Source organism: Armigeres subalbatus, chromosome 3, assembly GCF_024139115.2.
Source record: "Armigeres subalbatus isolate Guangzhou_Male chromosome 3, GZ_Asu_2, whole genome shotgun sequence".
Lineage (NCBI taxonomy): Eukaryota > Metazoa > Arthropoda > Insecta > Diptera > Culicidae > Armigeres > Armigeres subalbatus.
Genome location: NC_085141.1, coordinates 146,711,015 through 146,729,296, shown reverse-complemented (window position 1 = coordinate 146,729,296; position 18,282 = coordinate 146,711,015). Strand labels below are relative to the sequence as shown.

General features: G+C 37.8%; 1 long non-coding RNA gene across 1 annotated transcript; it reads right to left on the bottom strand.

Moving 5' to 3' along the window:
• Nucleotides 1-3,470: 3,470 nt before the first annotated feature.
• On the bottom strand, nucleotides 3,471-6,260 carry LOC134221121 (uncharacterized). Its single transcript, XR_009982216.1, has 3 exons — nucleotides 6,220-6,260; nucleotides 3,936-4,335; nucleotides 3,471-3,876 (listed from the first exon to the last, which is right to left on the bottom strand). It is a non-coding gene; the product is annotated as an uncharacterized LOC134221121 (long non-coding RNA).
• Nucleotides 6,261-18,282: the final 12,022 nt, after the last annotated feature.

Here is an 18,282-nt window from a genome sequence, read left to right as displayed (position 1 = left end):
TTGGCCCAATGTCACCCCCTGTGAGAATTTTTGAAGAATTTCCCTTATTTATTATGTTTTTCCCACACAGTGGTAAATTTATTATTCAAGATTGTACCAAACTAATTAAAACTTGATTCCAATGTTAACTATTAGAGCTTTGTAACATTTACTTGGAACATGACACATTTTGGCCCAATGTGGGTGATTCAAAACCAAAAATTTGATTCCTTTCAGATGGAATGCAAGTTGTTGCGAAGGAATCGGTCAAAAAGTGTCTGAAACTCGATTATGCATATGCACAACATGTGATAGATTTAGTTCGGAAACGGTATTGGAGGGTAATCGCTCACTTCGGTGGGGTTTGATCTCACAGGTGCTTTCTCTATCAAGCTACGAAGGACCTTCGTCGTCCTCCACAGCTTACATTACTCGCAATACATTTTCAGAACTAACTCTCTCGTATGTATTTTTGTACAATGCCAACCAACTATGAAAAGAATTTAGTAATGTCGAGCTCCTACTCAGTTGATTCATCAACATAATCGAGTTTCAGACATAGTAATTAATTTCCACTCCGTGTGGCTTAGTATCCGGAACATAGGCAATTAACTTTGAATATACAAGAAACGTGGTTTTTACAGCTGGTTTGATATATGTATGAAAGTTCTTCAAAACAGGCGTCGTCATCTAGGGAAAGTAAAAGGTTAATAACCACTCGGGGTGGTCAATACCCGGAATTTAGGCAATAAACTTTGATTGAAATGCGTATATGGTTGTCGAAAACTTAAACCCATCAGCAAAGACCTGATTGATGCCTTCGCACAGAATAGCCGATTTAATGGAGCCAGGTGATTTGAGAAAAGAAAGTTAAAGCTTGGTTTTTCTTTTAAATAGCATTGTATGCAGATTGCATTTTTAGTGTATATTACCGTACACTAAATGGCCGGTCTCATCGGCGATCATATTTGCTAAATTATTGCAGTGATAATACTTTTTTCAAAATAATGCACAACGTGACGTGATCACTTATCCTGCCCTGATTGCCGCTTTCCTCGGTTTCCGTATAATCGAACAGGCCATCCATTTTGAGAAAGGATTTCCTTGATCACCCCATAATGATGTGTTTTCATAAATGGCCTAATGGTCTTTATTATACATGTGGCGCAATGTGAAAGGAACATCTAGGTGAGCAAAGAACTCCTCCACATGGTTGAAACTTTGTCGGCTGACACAAGGTTTTCGTATTTGCTTCTCATGCACAGGGTGTTCCGATTTATCAACGAGATGTTTACCGTTGATTGTACAGTGCAGTGTACAAGCTACGGCAATGACCGATATTTATTGGTATGGCGTATTGTAGAGTCTGTTTTTCCAAGTTTGCTTCGCTGGCCTCTTGGGAATGTTTATTCCCGAGTATACGGAGTATACGGAAAGGCTATGTCTTCTTCTTATTGGCATTACATCCCCACACTGGGACAGAGCCGCCTCGCAGCTTAGTGTTCATTAAGGTGGTTATACAACAAAGCCACAAATCAGCCATCTTGGAAACCACGTGTTTTTTCTAGGGATTTTTCAAGAGCACAAATTGAGAGAACCACAACGCCCATGGGGTTGAAACATCTGTAGATCGTTTGCTTACCTTTGCTAAACAATCGACTTTATTTTCAGCATTGTACGAAAATTTTTACGCTAGATTTGAATTTTTGATAATATGAGTAGTAAACCGTGTGGTGAATTTGAAATTCACCACATGGCTTGATTGTATAATCACCTTAAGCACTTCCACAGTTATTAACTGCGAGGTTTCTAAACGAGGTGTAAAACGAAAATTTTCACATTCGAGACCGTTACGGAATTAGGAGATTTTTCAAACGCTGCGCAAATAGCGTCTTTATCTTCCGATGAATTTTCGAGATTTTCTTATCAATCGATTTGGAATCTGTCCAGCAATTTGTCAAATCTATTGAAACTATTGACTTTCAACGCTGAACTATTGGAAAATATAATTTTCCAAACCCAGTAAAAATTTCAGAACCAATCAATTCCATTCATGCATCCATCAAATAAGGAGATTCAATCATTGGTAATTGCCTACTTTTCGGTTATTATCTATTACAATAATATCCCGATTTTGTCAGCCTCTGGTGAATTTTGGGGTGATAAAATAAGACATGTGACAAAATCGATTTATTTTAATTTAATTTTTTTAAATTTATTTTACAAATATGAATTAAGGCATAAACTTGGGAAGGCAGAATAGGTGAACGGAACACTTAATTTCTTGTCGAAAAGGCTTACAGTAAGTCATTTGCTTCAGTCAGTGAAAGTTATATATTTTTTCCTTTGTCTGTCAATGGACTCGGACCTAAATAGATGATCCATCCCGCTAAATGTGAAAGTTATTTAATGAAAATCATTGTTGTTTGCGGTATTATTTGCAAAAATAGAAAGAACTACTAATATTTTCAAAATTGGGTCGAAAACGTGATAAAACCGGGACGTGATAGAATCGGGTCGAAAAAGTGATAAGATCGGGGGTAGACAAAATCGGGGGAAGACTAAATCGGAGAGTGACCTAATCGGGTCAATACTGTATGGAATCATGCACACTGTATGTATATGAGTGGTTCCTTTGTCAGTGCTGCCCCTAGATTAACCCAAAGAAGGCGCGAAGACCCATAGTGTTACATATTGCGAGAAAATAGAAAAATTCGAACGAGGGTCCGACGGTCGACCGTCGGAAAGTTGTTCCGCAAACGTCAAATCACTTGATGCACGGAAAATAATGTTGGTTGATTTTTTCGGTGTGAATGTTGATTATTGAAATCAAAGAAAATATGTAACTTTAAACGAGTGTTACATGCCGCTATTTATTTTAAATAAGTTTTATGGTACTTTCAAAGCATTTCGGAAAGTATTTATGCGATTTTGAAGCATTTTAGACTTCTCGAATATTCTTGATATCAAGAAATATCAACACTTTTCGCACAGTGCATATCATTTGAAGTTTCCGACACTCAGTCTTCTTCTTCTTCTTTGCTCCGCAAAATTAGAAGTTTTCTCTGTTCTCGCAATACCAATCGTCTCAGCACGACGAGTTGAGGTGATGTCTGTGTGTGTGTTTGTTTCTGGAGCGATTATATAGAGATGAGTGACGTTTAGCGCTCGCACACTAATGTGCAATTCGTCATGTGTAAAAACATGTTTGTTTTCCTTCTGCTCATAACATAAAAAATGATCGGGTCATCACAATGATATCAAAAGAGTCAAAAAATATATGGAAATATACTCATTTTTACCCAATCTTTGCTGAGTTGCACCATCTAGGAGTGTTTGTTTTCCTTTTATCGCCATGTTAGTCTAACTTTAGAGTTAAGCTAGTTCATGGCAGAATGATTATGTATTTGTGAAAATCGTGAAAATACATAACCAAACTGCCTCGAATGACAGTGGGATGTAAATGAAATATCAAACAAGATCAACGGGAAGTTTTATTTACATAAATGTATTTAATTGGTTTATCCTCGCCACCCGCTTTTGACACTCCTCTGTCACTCGTCCGTCCATTCCATCCAGTTTACCAAAAATACTACCCAGCTGAACCTTGGCCGATGCGGGAACCAGGGGCCGCACTCCAGTCACGCTTTCCTCCCAATTAATGATGCTCATGTCGGCCAAATTCTGCTCACATATTCGGAAATCGTCCTCCATATCCGTTCAACGCTGGCTGGAATCGAACTTTCGTACCGGTTGGGTGTCCACCTGGTCATCGATTACGTTCGATCAGTTCTCCTCCAACATCGTGTACTCGTTACGATGTACTGCGAGTAGATAGTGTGATCACGTCTACGTCTGCTGCTGGGTTAGGGGGCGGTTCAGCTCTCGAGTGCTTCTCTAAAAATATAAATTAAGCAACTGAGTGTAAATCAACTAACCGAAGATAATGCACTTACTTTTTGTTATCGTCACTGTTCTGTTTCCAAGACGAGAACACGTTATATCCTTTGATATTTCATCAAATTAACGTTGAACTCCACTCGGCGGAAGTTCAACAGACAATGGACTCGATTGCTTTTCTATCACTTCCAAATCGACCCCTTGAGGAAGGGTGTTTGCCTTGTCCATCAGATTTTTTGTCGAGCTCCCAACAGCCGGAACGGATTGTACAACCGTAGCGGAGTTATTTGGCCGTTGCGTAGAGTCAATTAACTGGCGGATGACCTACCGGAAACCTCGAGCCAACCTTTATCGGGATGTGTGCCACTGACCACTGACGGGGAAACAATATGTAAATAATAGCAATCGATGTCGACCGGCATCACCACGATCAACACCGATGTGAAACGAGGAGAGCTGTCAAAATAGAAAAAAAATCAACATCAGCATTAAAACTAGCATAAAACATGAAAATGGTTATGTTTTCGATGGTTAGCATATCTAAACAATGCCTAACAGTCCCTAACTTCTAACAGTTTGCTACTCTGGGCACTTACACATTCGAACGTGAGAATCTCAATAGCCTTTACGTATGCTTAGTATACGAGAAAGGCAAAAAGTAGAAATATGGACATTTGATACAGGTATACCTCGATAGTACGTAAACCTGCGTAATTTTAGTGTAGGGTAAGACGGTATAATGCGCCCCACCTGGACAAAACGCCCCCTTTGAATTCTAGAAAACTATAACTAATTAAAGGTCAAAAACAGTTGGTACCTATAAGTATTTGTAAACCCATCATACTATGTGAAGGTGGAAGTATTTTTGTATTACACAATGAAAATAATAGCAAAATACAAAAAGGCACTGTCCACAAAACTTGCACTGGAACACTCAGTTGGGCAACAAAATTACTTTTCTCAGTGGTTAATATGATATAAAAATGCTTCCATCTTCAAAAATATATCGATTTTCGAAAACATGTTTCACTGGCCAAAACGCCCCAGTGTAGGCAGGACGATATGCCCTTACCAACTGGACACAAGCGCAGCGAGCCTGCAGCAGTTGCTTCCAAATTGAATGGACCTATGTTGGTTTTTTAATGTCAAGCGCATAAGGATTTGTAGCCTTTTTATTATGGTACTGATAAAATACTAATGAAGGGCAATTAAACGTCTTTGGTTGAGGTGGGGCGTATTGCCCAGGCACTTTTTAAAATTCATTTTTTAACGACTTTTCAAAAAAGCTTTATTACGTGTTAACTGAAATATTTTTATATGACTACTCACGGGCAATGCATTTTCGACTTCCTGGACTACCAAATAACACAAAGTTTGCATAAATTGCGTTGAAAAGTAAAAAGTAAGTTATCAAGGAGTTGCCTTAGGGGGGGGCATATTATACCGTCTTACCCTACGTACTATCGAAGCGTGCTACTATCGAGGCCAAAAAAATACTGAACAAAACATTTTTTTTCTTACTATTTATGTAGGAGTGGTAAAATGTTTATAAAACCGTTCGGAAGCCAAAATTTCGATAGAAGGCTCTGTACTCTAATTATATTTATATTTGATATAGTACACAAAGGACCAGCATGACCCAGATTTTTCTTCAAATGGACCCTACTTGTAGCAAAACCATCATATTTGTAAATGTCAGGCTATTGTTTTTACTAAATATTATATGTTAATGCTTCGGAACATCCATAAATTACGTGACGTTTTGTAGGAGTAATGGCTTAAAGATATGTTACACATCATACATAATTATACATTTTACTACAAATAGTGACGAGTGGGGGTGGATCACTACATTTTTACGTGACGTATTTTATGGATCCCACCTATAGATTTAATTAGAATGAAAAGCTTTAAGGTTGTTCTGAACTGTCACTGTCGCTAGGACTCTATTGGCTTTATTGACGCTTCCTTACTAAAGCGACAAACTGTCAGCTCTGGCAACAGTTGCATCGCGTTGATTTGGAGGAACCTTATAAGGATTCGTTATTATATGAGTACATAATACTGAGATGAGTATAAAGATAACAAGAAAACTCATTTCAAAGATGTAAAAAAGGATAACTGTTAGAGTTATTTTAATTTTCTCGTCTGTTGAATCGTTTATGGCTTTTTATGACACCAACGTGTAACGAAAAGGCTTTAAACTCCAAAAACGATTTTGTGATAGGAGGCCTGGAGGGCCAACTTTCATATACCGATCAACTCAGCTTGACGAATTTGTAGTGAATAGGGCTGCGAATAAGAATAAATAGTTAAACAAAAAAAAAAAGTAATATTTACCGCTACAATTATTCTCCTTCGCACGATTTCACTTTTCACTGGCTAAATATTTACATACATCTAAATGTCAAAAAGCATTGACATACTAGATGTGAATCGATATTGTACTTTAAAAAGAAAAAGGAGAATTATGAGTGAATATATATATTTAACTGTACCTATAGGGAATTATACATTTATACCATGTTCGCACCATGCACGGAATAACACGTTATTTTAATTATCAACAAAAGAAATGTGCTATTTTGCAAACTTAGTATTATGGTTCATAACATAAGCACCAAAATAATTATACTGTGTTGCGTAAACAGTACATTATTTCGTTGTTAAGTTTTCGTCATAGCGTAATGATTTTAAAGATTACGCAAAGTCAGCCCCGGAAGAAATGAACGTGTGATTGAAATACTTGGCTGATTCTGGAAACGATTTTCTTAAGCGTAGGATCGCTGACGTTGATGCTCCGGAAAAACACGTTTTTTTAAGTTTCAGTAAAAGAGAAAGTTTGACGGTGATATAGTTAAGTCTGGTGAATTTATTATTTCGATTAAAGAAAAACGAAGATACGACAGAATTGAGGTGGTATTTGTCGATAAAGTATCTAAATCTAAATCATTGGCGATCTAATCACAAACTGAAACTAGCGTGGAACTGATCTCTGACCAAAAAGTGCGACGTGGGAAAATATTTTTGGCAACTAGATCTTTTTCTATTCAACACATTCTCGGCCAAACATAAAGATACTTTATACCGGAAACTAAGGAATTGCTCCGAGAACGACCCCTGAAGTTCATACTAAAATTAATTTCATATTTCAGTTTTGATTTCGTTAATTACTCAACTGAAATAAAAGTAACAACAATGATTGTTGCTTCTGATACAAGCTGCAACTCTCCTTTATTGCCCCAAACCATAAAGTCTGAGGTATACCTTATAACTATATATGCTTTCGGTCGAAGAGGAAGTGCATATATATATATATATATATATATATATATATATATATATATATATATATATATATATACATAAGTTAACGAACAGGACACACGGACTCCAACACCCTTTCTCACGGGACGAAGCTGCAGACGTTAGCAGTAATGGAACACGACACCATGGATGCATCGTGAAGCACCCAGACAACTGACGCAGCACGGACAGCAACGACGACCAACGGACTTCGGACCCCGATCACCTGATCTGGGCCACAGGGCAAATTGCTGAGTAGGTTTTTCAGGTTTGATAGGTTTCTTCAAATTGAATACAGAAAAATAAAGCAGTCTTATCGTAACCTTTTTTAAAAACGGTCTTTCATTGAGAAAGCCCTTAATTGGCGCAGTCGTACGGATTTTCTTTGCGCTTAGTTCCGGTAGTGTTTGCCATCGGCGAGTGAATATCGCGGATTCGTGGACAAGTGTTTAGAAAATTCGGGAACCGAATCCCAAAAGTAGAACTGTTTCGCGAGTGACCAAGTGTGTTTTCCGCCTTATTGGCAACTGTGAACGGACATCATAGTTTTGTGGTAACAACTGGATAACAAACGGAGCGGATCTGCAACTATCTTGCCCATCGGTCACCGGACAAGAAATCGAGTGAAGATCGATTCAAAGGTGAGTGATCAATTTTCTCTTCTAAAAATCTATTCTATCTTCTACTACCTACATTACCTCCGTAACCATAGTTCTTAATATTATAAATTTTATAGTGAAGTGAATCTATAGTGACAGTTTATAGAAATCATACAGTAACGAAATGCCAGAAACTAGGCATCAACGTTTGACTCAAATTAGTGAAGAAAGTGAAGATTTCGAAACGGGTGCAACCGCTGCTGGTTCATCCCACAACTAACAAATTGTACACTTAGAGCAAGAGATGGCACGCATCTCTGCTCAATTAAACAGGCTGTGTGTGAACACACCAACATCGAATAATGTTAGAGTGCTTTCGGTCGAAGAGGAAGTGCATAAGAGCCTCCAAGTACCAGCCTCACTAAGAGATCTTGTGCCGTTCGAGGGGAACCCCCTTAAATTGCATCAGTTCATTAAATCCGTTGATCGCATCATGCCGATAATGGAAAAAGTTCGTAACACCCCAACATTCGAAGTGTGGCTCCAAGCCATTCGTTCTAAAATTATTGGCGAAGCCGATACTATGTTAGAACTATATGGAACCGAGCTAGATTGGGATGAAATTAAAAACAATTTAATTTCACATTATAGCGATAAACGTGTCGAAGTCTCGCTCACCCGAGACCTGTTCAAGTTATATCAAACAGGAAACGTGCAAGACTTTAACGAAAAAGTTACGCACCTGATATCACTTCTCATTAATCATCTGATGATTAACGAGAGGGATGCCCATGTTAAAAAAGCAAAGCAACAATATTATCATAAAATAGGACTAAAGGTATTTGTCGCTGGTCTACGCGCACCTCTTGGACCTATTATTAGGGCACAGCAGCCCAAAACCTTGAAAGATGCAATGAGATATTGCTTAGAAGAAAGCAATTACTCATACGTTCAAAATCTTCCAAAACTGCAATCAGATAATGCACACCATACCGGTACCATACCAAAAACATTTCAATCACAACACAAACCTAATTTCAAACCACCCATGCATCCAGCTTTTCGAGCACAACCCAACTCTGATCAACATTCAAATAACCCAAAACCATTTTTCTCAACAAATAATTCGCCCAATCATTCTCATTATCCAAGAATGTTTCCGCAAAGACCCTCATATTTTAACGCATCCAATAAAGCTAACCCACCTTCATCAAAACCCAACACATTTGCACATATCAGGAATCCGAATCAAAACTTCCCGCACAGAGCCAGATCAGACGGCTTCCGTCCAAACTTTAACATAGAAGAAAGTGCACCGGACCATTACAACGAGCAATTTTGTTTTGACTACAGTAGTTATGATTATGATGCATCTGCGTCATATGATACAAACCAAACATACACGTTTCATCCCGACGAAGCGTCCGAACAGCAACAGCAGACATCTGATAACCTTGAAGATGAGTTAAATTTTCATCTGGTCGAGGAATCAATGATGAAAAGGTGAACAACTTTTTGCCCTTTATTCAAATTTTTACCAATAAAGGACCATTAAAATTTCTGGTTGACACTGGAGCGAACCGTAACTATATTAGTACTAAGCATGTGAACTGGGATAAATGTAGAGAAACGCAACCAATAAAAATTAAAAACATTAGAGGAAATCATATCGCTCATAAATATGTGGAATTCAACCCTTTTGAGCAAATAGAGGGTACATCGAAACAAAAATTTATAGTTTTTGACTTTCATGAATTTTTTGATGGTCTCATCGGATATGAGACATTACGGTCATTGAAGGCTAATATTCTCACAGCCGAAAACCAGCTTCAATTCCCTACAGGTAAAGTTGATATGCATAGAAAGTACCCCGATTCTACTACGATAAATTTAAACTCTTATGAAACAAAAGTTGTCAATCTACCAACTGCCGAAAAGGATGGTGAGTTTTATTTTGAAAAAGATATTCCGCTGTCACCTCAAATTATTATTCATACTGGCATTTACACTTGCAAGGACAACCGTGTTCATGTAACTGTAACAAATATCTCTAACGAACCAACAAAAATTTTGATCAGCAACCCATTAGCAGTAGAACTGAATAATTTCTACGCAAATGACCCAATCCATGAAGAAGCTGCTCCTTCATTCCCAAGACAATTTATTTTCGATCAGTTGAGACTTGACCACCTTAACAGAGAGGAGAAAATAAACTTATTAAAGGTAATCGCTGACTATGAAAACATTTTTTATGTTGAGGGTCAACAACTTACTTTTACAAATGCTATCAAGCATAAAATTGTCACAAAGGACGATGTGCCTATCCACACGAAATCGTACCGCTATCCATTCTGTCATAGAGAGGAAGTGCAGCGGCAGATTTCCAAAATGCTGGATCAAAACATAATTAGACACTCCAACAGTCCATGGACTTCACCTGTTTGGATAGTGCCAAAAAAATTGGACGCATCTGGACAGAAGAAATGGCGGCTAGTCATAGATTATCGTAAATTGAACGATAAAACTATTGACGACCGCTATCCCATTCCAAACATCACAGATGTTTTGGACAAATTGGGAAGATCCATGTATTTCACCACTCTTGATCTAGCTTCTGGTTTTCACCAGATAGAGATTGAAAAAAAGGTGACATTGAAAAAACCGCTTTTAGTGTCGAGAACGGACACTACGAGTTCTTGAGAATGCCATTTGGACTCAAGAATGCGCCCTCGACGTTTCAACGCGTCATGGACAACGTGTTGAGAGAACACATTGGCATAAGATGTCTTGTCTATATGGACGCCATCATTGTGTTTTCCACCAGTCTTAAGGAACACCTGGATAATCTAAGGAAAATATTTGATACCTTAAGAAAATACAATATGAAAATACAACTCAACAAAAGCGAACTTCTTCACAGTGAAGTAGCTTTTCTCGGTCATATTGTTACGAGAGAGGGTGTAAAACCAAACCCGGATAAAGTTGACATTATCCAAAATTGGCCAATTCCAAAGAATGAAAAGGAACTCAGAGGATTCCTTGGACTTCTAGGTTACTATCGGAAATTTATTCGAGATTTTGCGAAAGTAGCTAAGCCCCTAACACAAACCCTAAGGAAAGGAGAAAAGGTCGAACACACGAAGGATTTTATTGAAGCATTCGAACGCTGTAAGAATATTATAACTTCCAGCAATATACTTCAATATCCTGATCTGGAAAAGCCTTTCATCCTGACAACTGACGCCTCCAACTACGCAGTTGGCGCCGTTTTATCACAAGGCACAATAGGCAGTGATAAACCTATTGCCTTTGCATCAAGAACTCTTAATCGATCAGAGGAAAACTACTCTGCTATCGAAAAGGAGCTCTTAGCCTGGGACGGGACTTGCAAAGAGGAAAAAATGTAACTTCATCTGCAACCAGCAAGCGCTGTCACGAATTGTCAGATGCAACCAGCACCTTTTTGCGTAAAAGTATTGGTATCCCTCAAAAAGTATTCCGAATGATTTTGTTTTACGAGTACTTTGAAAAGTATTCTAGAAAAGCCGGACAGCTTAATATTGAACAGTTATCAATACGTGTTTTATTTCCGATAGGAAAATCTTTATAAAAATAAGTTTACAAATCCGTAAATCACAAACACTTTTATTGTGCTCAGAAGATTCTACCTGGGAATTAGGTGAAACACTCAAGGAAACAGTTGAGAATCGATGATCAACTGTGATGAAAGAAGAACAAGTGTCAAAACAAGGAAAAAGAAGCCGTCTTTGCAGGTCTCGTCTCAGCTCTTAGCTATTGTATGGGCATGTAAATATTTTAGACGGTACCTTTATGGACAGAAGTTTACTGTTTATACGGACCATAAACCGTTAACCTATGGACTGAATCTGAAAGATTCAAACCATAGGCTTATTCACTGGCGCCTACGATTAGAAGAATTTAACTTCGATATCGTATACAAACCAGGAGAACAAAATGTTGTAGCAGATAGTCTCTCTAGGGTCAGAGAACTAAATTCTAATGATGTAGACGAACCCTCTAACAGCGAATCTATCGAAGATGGCGATTCCGAATCATCGATACATTCCGCAGATACAGATGACTCCGTCTACATACCATGCACCGAACAACCCCTGAACAGGTTCAGTAATCAAATTATCTTACGAATTGGAAACAACGAAGAAGAAACGTACGAAGAAATATTCCCTCGGATATTTCGACGTACAATTACAAAAATAACATTCGGTGTTCCATATCTGATTAAACTATTTAAACAATATATGGATGTAAAGAGTGTGGTGAATTTTCTCGCCTTCCATTTTGAATTACGGCAGAATAAAGAGCGGCTGAACAAGAGAAAAATTAAACGCGTCTTTTCGCTCCAAAGATGGTTTTCTGAATGTCTAGTCACAGCCAAAGCCCGTCAATCCCAAACTATCGTCACATTCACACATACACCTTTTCCTCTTCATCCAATTGCTTAGCGTTGTTTTCCACTCAAAACTCACGCTCACAATCAGCGATCATGGATACCACCATAAACATGTTGTAAGGAACACAACATTTCGATTTTCCTCGGTGGTTCTTATTGACTCGCTTATTGATTACACAAACACATTCAATCACATTCAATTCCTTCATAACGTTCATAATGCGTAACGCACGAAAGGCCTTTTGTGCCCTTCGTTCAATATCGCACAGCGCTACTATCTGACTGACATCATAGGAATCAAGAAGAGAAACGTCAGATTACCGCGATTTGTTTTGCTCTTAATATTCAGTTTGATATTTCATGAAAAATCAACTCGAAGTCTTCGGTAGTCGTTTGAAATGGTATGTATTTTCTTTCAATTAAACGATAATTTCAGAACATTTTCTTTGCATTTATATTTATCTACTACAAAGAGATCCAATTGTATATTTTGCCCGGAGAACGTCATTCCAACACTTCAAATAGTGTACAAAAACTATTTCAGTCGAGGAAAACCGTTCAAGATCCATATTAGCCAGAAACTCCTCACTGATTTGAAAACACCAGAGGAGCAAAACCTTATATTTGAGCAAACGCATACGATCGAACGTCCACTCAGAGACGCACCAACCCACTCGGAGATTGGATTTCTTCATATCATTCACACTTATGAAACGTTTCTGAATACAAATATCGTTCACAATCGGGAAAACTCTAACAATATTCTCAGTTCATCTCAGTTTACACTTTCTGATACTTATACACGTCAACAACTGCTCTTGTTCATGCAGTAAGGATTTGAGCTTAGTAGGCTCTAGAAAAATCAATCTTGCATCAAAACCAGAAAAATTCCAACAATGCTCTCAGTACATCTCAGTTTACACTTTCTAACACTTACATATGACCTAAGCTGGTCTTGTTCATGCAGTCTTGATTAGAGCTTACCAGGCTCTAGAAAAATCAATCTTGCATCAAAACCAGAAAAGTCCAACAATGCTCTCAGTTCATCTCAGTTTACACTTTCTAATACTTATACTTGGCAACAGCTGATCCTGTGCATGCAGTCATGAATAGAGCTTACCAGGCACTAGAAATTCAATCTTGTATCAAAACCAGAAAAATTCTAACAATATTCTCAGTTTATTACAGTCCATACTTTCTGATTCAATATACAAAGTCACGTATCTGGTATTTATCATGTAGTCATGGCTAGAGCTTATCACTCAAAGATTAAATTTGCTTCTATAGGTCCACCCGGACCAAACGTCCTCTCAGAGATGCACCAATCCACTCGAAGATTGGATTTCTTCTATGTGATCCACTCGGATCGAACGTCCACTCAGAGACGCACCAACCCACTCGGAGATTGGATTTCTTCATATCATTCACACTTATGAAACGTTTCTGAATACAAATATCGTTCACAATCGGGAAAACTCTAACAATATTCTCAGTTCATCTTAGTTTACACTTTCTGACACTTATACACGTCCACAACTGATCTTGTTCATGCAGTAAGGATTTGAGCTTACCAGGCTCTAGAAAAATCAATCTTGCCTCAAAACTAGAAAAAATCTAACAATGCTCTCAGTTCATCTCAGTTTACACTTTCTAACACTTACACAAGACCTAAGCTGATCTTGTTCATGCAGTCATGATTAGAGCTTACCATGCACTAGAAAATTAATCTTGCATCAAAACCAGAAAAATTCCAACATTGCTCTCAGTTCATCTCAGTTTACACTTTCTAACACTTACACATGACCTAAGCTGATCTTGTTCATGCAGTCATGAATAGAGCTTACCATGCACTAGAAAATCAATCTTGCATCAAAACCAGAAAAATTCCAACAATGCTCTCAGTTCATCTCAGTTTACACTTTCTAACACTTACACAGGACCTAAGCTGATCTTGTTCATGCACTCATGATTAGAGCTTACCATGCACTAGAAAATTAATCTTGCATCAAAACCAGAAAAATTCTAACATTGCTCTCAGTTCATCTCAGTTTACACTTTCTAACACTTACATATGACCTAAGCTGATCTTGTTCATGCAGTCTTGATTAGAGCTTACCAGGCTCTAGAAAAATCAATCTTGCCTCAAAACCAGAAAAATTCCAACAATGCTCTCAGTTCATCTCAGTTTACACTTTCTAACACTTACACATGACCTAAGCTGATCTGAGTTGAGCTCAACAGGTTCTAGAAAAATCAATCTTGCATCAAAACCAGAAAAATTCCAACAATGCTCTCAGTTCATCTCAGTTTACACTTTCTAACACTTACATATGACCTAAGCTGGTCTTGTTCATGCAGTCTTGATTAGAGCTTACCAGGCTCTAGAAAAATCAATCTTGCATCAAAACCAGAAAAATCCAACAATGCTCCCAGTTCATCTCAGTTTACACTTTCTAACACTTATACTTGGCAACAGCTGATCTTGTGCATGCAGTCATGAATAGAGCTTACCAGGCACTAGAAATTCAATCTTGTATCAAAACCAGAAAAATTCTAACAATATTCTCAGTTTATTACAGTCCATACTTTCTGATTCAATATACAAAGTCACGTATCTGGTATTTATCATGTAGTCATGGCTAGAGCTTATCACTCAAAGATTAAATTTGCTTCTATAGGCCCACCCGGACCAAACGTCCTCTCAGAGACGCACCAATCCACTCGAAGATTGGATTTCTTCCATGTGAGCCACTCGGATCGAACGTCCACTCAGAGACGCACCAACCCACTCGGAGATTGGATTTCTTCATATCATTCACACTTATGAAACGTTTCTGAATACAAATATCGTTCACAATCGGGAAAACTCTAACAATATTCTCAGTTCATCTTAGTTTACACTTTCTGACACTTATACACGTCCACAACTGATCTTGTTCATGCAGTAAGGATTTGAGCTTACCAGGCTCTAGAAAAATCAATCTTGCCTCAAAACTAGAAAAAATCTAACAATGCTCTCAGTTCATCTCAGTTTACACTTTATAACACTTACACATGACCTAAGCTGATCTTGTTCATGCAGTCATGATTAGAGCTTACCATGCACTAGAAAATCAATCTTGCATCAAAACCAGAAAAATTCCAACAATGCTCTCAGTTCATCTCAGTTTACACTTTCTAACACTTACACATGACCTAAGCTGATCTTGTTCATGCAGTCATGATTAGAGCTTACCATGCACTAGAAAACTAATCTTGCATCAAAACCAGAAAAAATCCAACATTGCTCTCAGTTCATCTCAGTTTACACTTTCTAACACTTACATATGACCTAAGCTGATCTTGTTCATGCAGCCTTGAATAGAGCTCACCAGGCTCTGGAAAAATCAATCTTGTATTAAAACCAGAAAAATTCCAACAATGCTCTCAGTCCATCTCAGTTTACACTTTCTAACACTTACACATGACCTAAGCTGATCTTGTTCATGCAGTCATGAATAGAGCTTACCATGCACTAGAAAATCAATCTTGCATCAAAACCAGAAAAATTCCAACATTGCTCTCAGTTCATCTCAGTTTACACTTTCTAACCCTTACACATGACCTAAGCTGATCTTGTTCATGCAGTCATGATTAGAGCTCACCAGGCACTAGAAAATCAATCTTGCAGCAAAACCAGAAAAATTCCAACAATGGTCTCAGTTCATCTCAGTTTACACTTTCTAACACTTACAGATGACCTAAGCTGATCTTGTTCATGCAGTCATGATTAGAGCTTACCAGGCTCAAAAAAAATCAATCTTGCCTCAAAACCAGAAAAATTCCAACAATGCTCTCTGTTCATCTCAGTTTACACTTTCTAACACTTACACATGACCTAAGCTGATTTTGTTCATGCAGTCATGAATAGAGCTTACCAGGCACTAGAAAATCAATCTTGCATCAAAACCAGAAAAATTCCAACAATGCTCTCAGTTCATCTCCGTTTACACTTTCTAACACTTACACATGACCTAAGCTGATCTTGTTCATGCAGTCATGAATAGAGCTTACCATGCACTAGAAAATCAATCTTGCATCAAAACCAGAAAAATTCCAACATTGCTCTCAGTTCATCTCAGTTTACACTTTCTAACACTTACACATGACCTAAGCTGATCTTGTGCATGCAGTCATGAGTATAGCTTACCAGGCATTAGAAATTCAATCTTGCATCAAAACCCGAATATTCTAACAATATTCTCAGTTCATTACAGTCCACACTTTCTGATTCAATATACAAAGTCACGTATCTGGTATTTATCATGTAGTCCTGGCTAGAGCTTATCACTCAAAGATTAAATTTGCTTCTATAGGTCCACCCGGGCCAGACGTCCTCTCAGAGACGCACCAATCCACTCGAAGGATTTCTTTCATGTGATCCACTCGGATCGAACGTCCACTCAGAGACGCACCAATCCACTCGGAGATTGGATTTCTTCATATCATCCACACTTATAAAACGTTTCTAAATACAATTATTGTTCACAATCGGGAAAACTCTAACTATGTTCTCAGTTCATCTTAGTTTACACTTTCTAGCACTGATTACACATGGCTATGCCATTCACAGCAAGCGAATGAATCCTAAACTAAATTTATCCTCAACGACTTTTCGAACAACTTTGTAGAAGATAACAAAATAATATCTAATTCAAATATACACGTTTCACATCAATGATGAATTTAGAGACGACTATTTTGTAGGAAATCCATTGAAATAAAATATAAGTGATAGCTTTTGCCGGTAGTTCAAAGTCATGATTAAGCAATACCATTAGTATGGTGCCGCAAATGGTTTTGATTCCAAATATTTTTGTGTCAGATGAATTTGTTAAGAGTTCTGCTCCATCTTTCTAGAACATTGTTACCATTAAAAACGTTCGCCGATTAATCGGCAGCCATAGTACCCACTTAAACTGTATTTTCACTTGCCCCGGGGTACCTTATGCAAAAAAATAATATGTAAAAATGATAATATGTAAATGTAACTTATGATGATTATTGGTGCATATATAACCACTCTCCATGCGAAGTACACATAAAATATATTATAATACTAGCGAAAGAAACCCAGCTATATGTCGCCAAAATTTTCCGTGCTTATTTCTATCGTAGATTGCTTGTCCTTCTTATACATTTAAGTAAATAATAAAAATCACATCAAAAAACGCTCGAGTTTCATTGTTAAAATATTGTCGGCGTAGCACCAACTTAGAATTCGGAAGTCGGGACTTCCGAACCGAACTTTCTTCCGAAGTTTTATTTGTCAAACTAATTGATGCGTTGTCTAGCGCATCTTTATGCGAATCCAGCGCACTACTTCCGAAGTTGGGAAAGTTGCCTGTATCTGGAGAAAAATCCAACTTCGGTATAAAAAGCGGTATAAATTTATTCCGGATAGACAATATCGGGCTACCAACTCGACAACATCGCCGAGCCTACTGCTGAACTTTCAATACTGGACTAACAATTCGACACCTATTTCTCATCCAACGAGTCTGCAGCTGCAGCACAAAAACAAACCATCTCCAACCAAATACCTTTTTCTTGTTTTCATCGACCTTCAACCTATATTTCAACTATGATTTATGAACATAAACTTACCTGGATCAGAAGTCGCTTAATATATAAGCACAGACTAAGAACATTCTGGAGCATCAGCGGAAAAATTACCGATCAACACAAGCACCATTTTTATTTTTCTGCACCAGATTTCCGAGCAACAATGATTATAAATAGAAAAACACACCGAAATAGGGAGCGCACAAAATTTACCGACTATGCCATTGTCGGGTTTTCTTTAATTAATTAAACACGAAACACAATACTAAATTCTTTTCAATAAATAATTGGCTTTCATTTATTTTCTTTCAAGTCTGTCTTTTTTTTTCATTGTTCACACCCATCCGTTCTCAACACAATTCGTCACAAAACTGAAGATGCCATCTCCTGCAGGATATAGTGGGGCCCTCTCTGCTCTCCACTCAGTTGCAATACTACGCTCTCGGTCCAGAGAACAGTTCG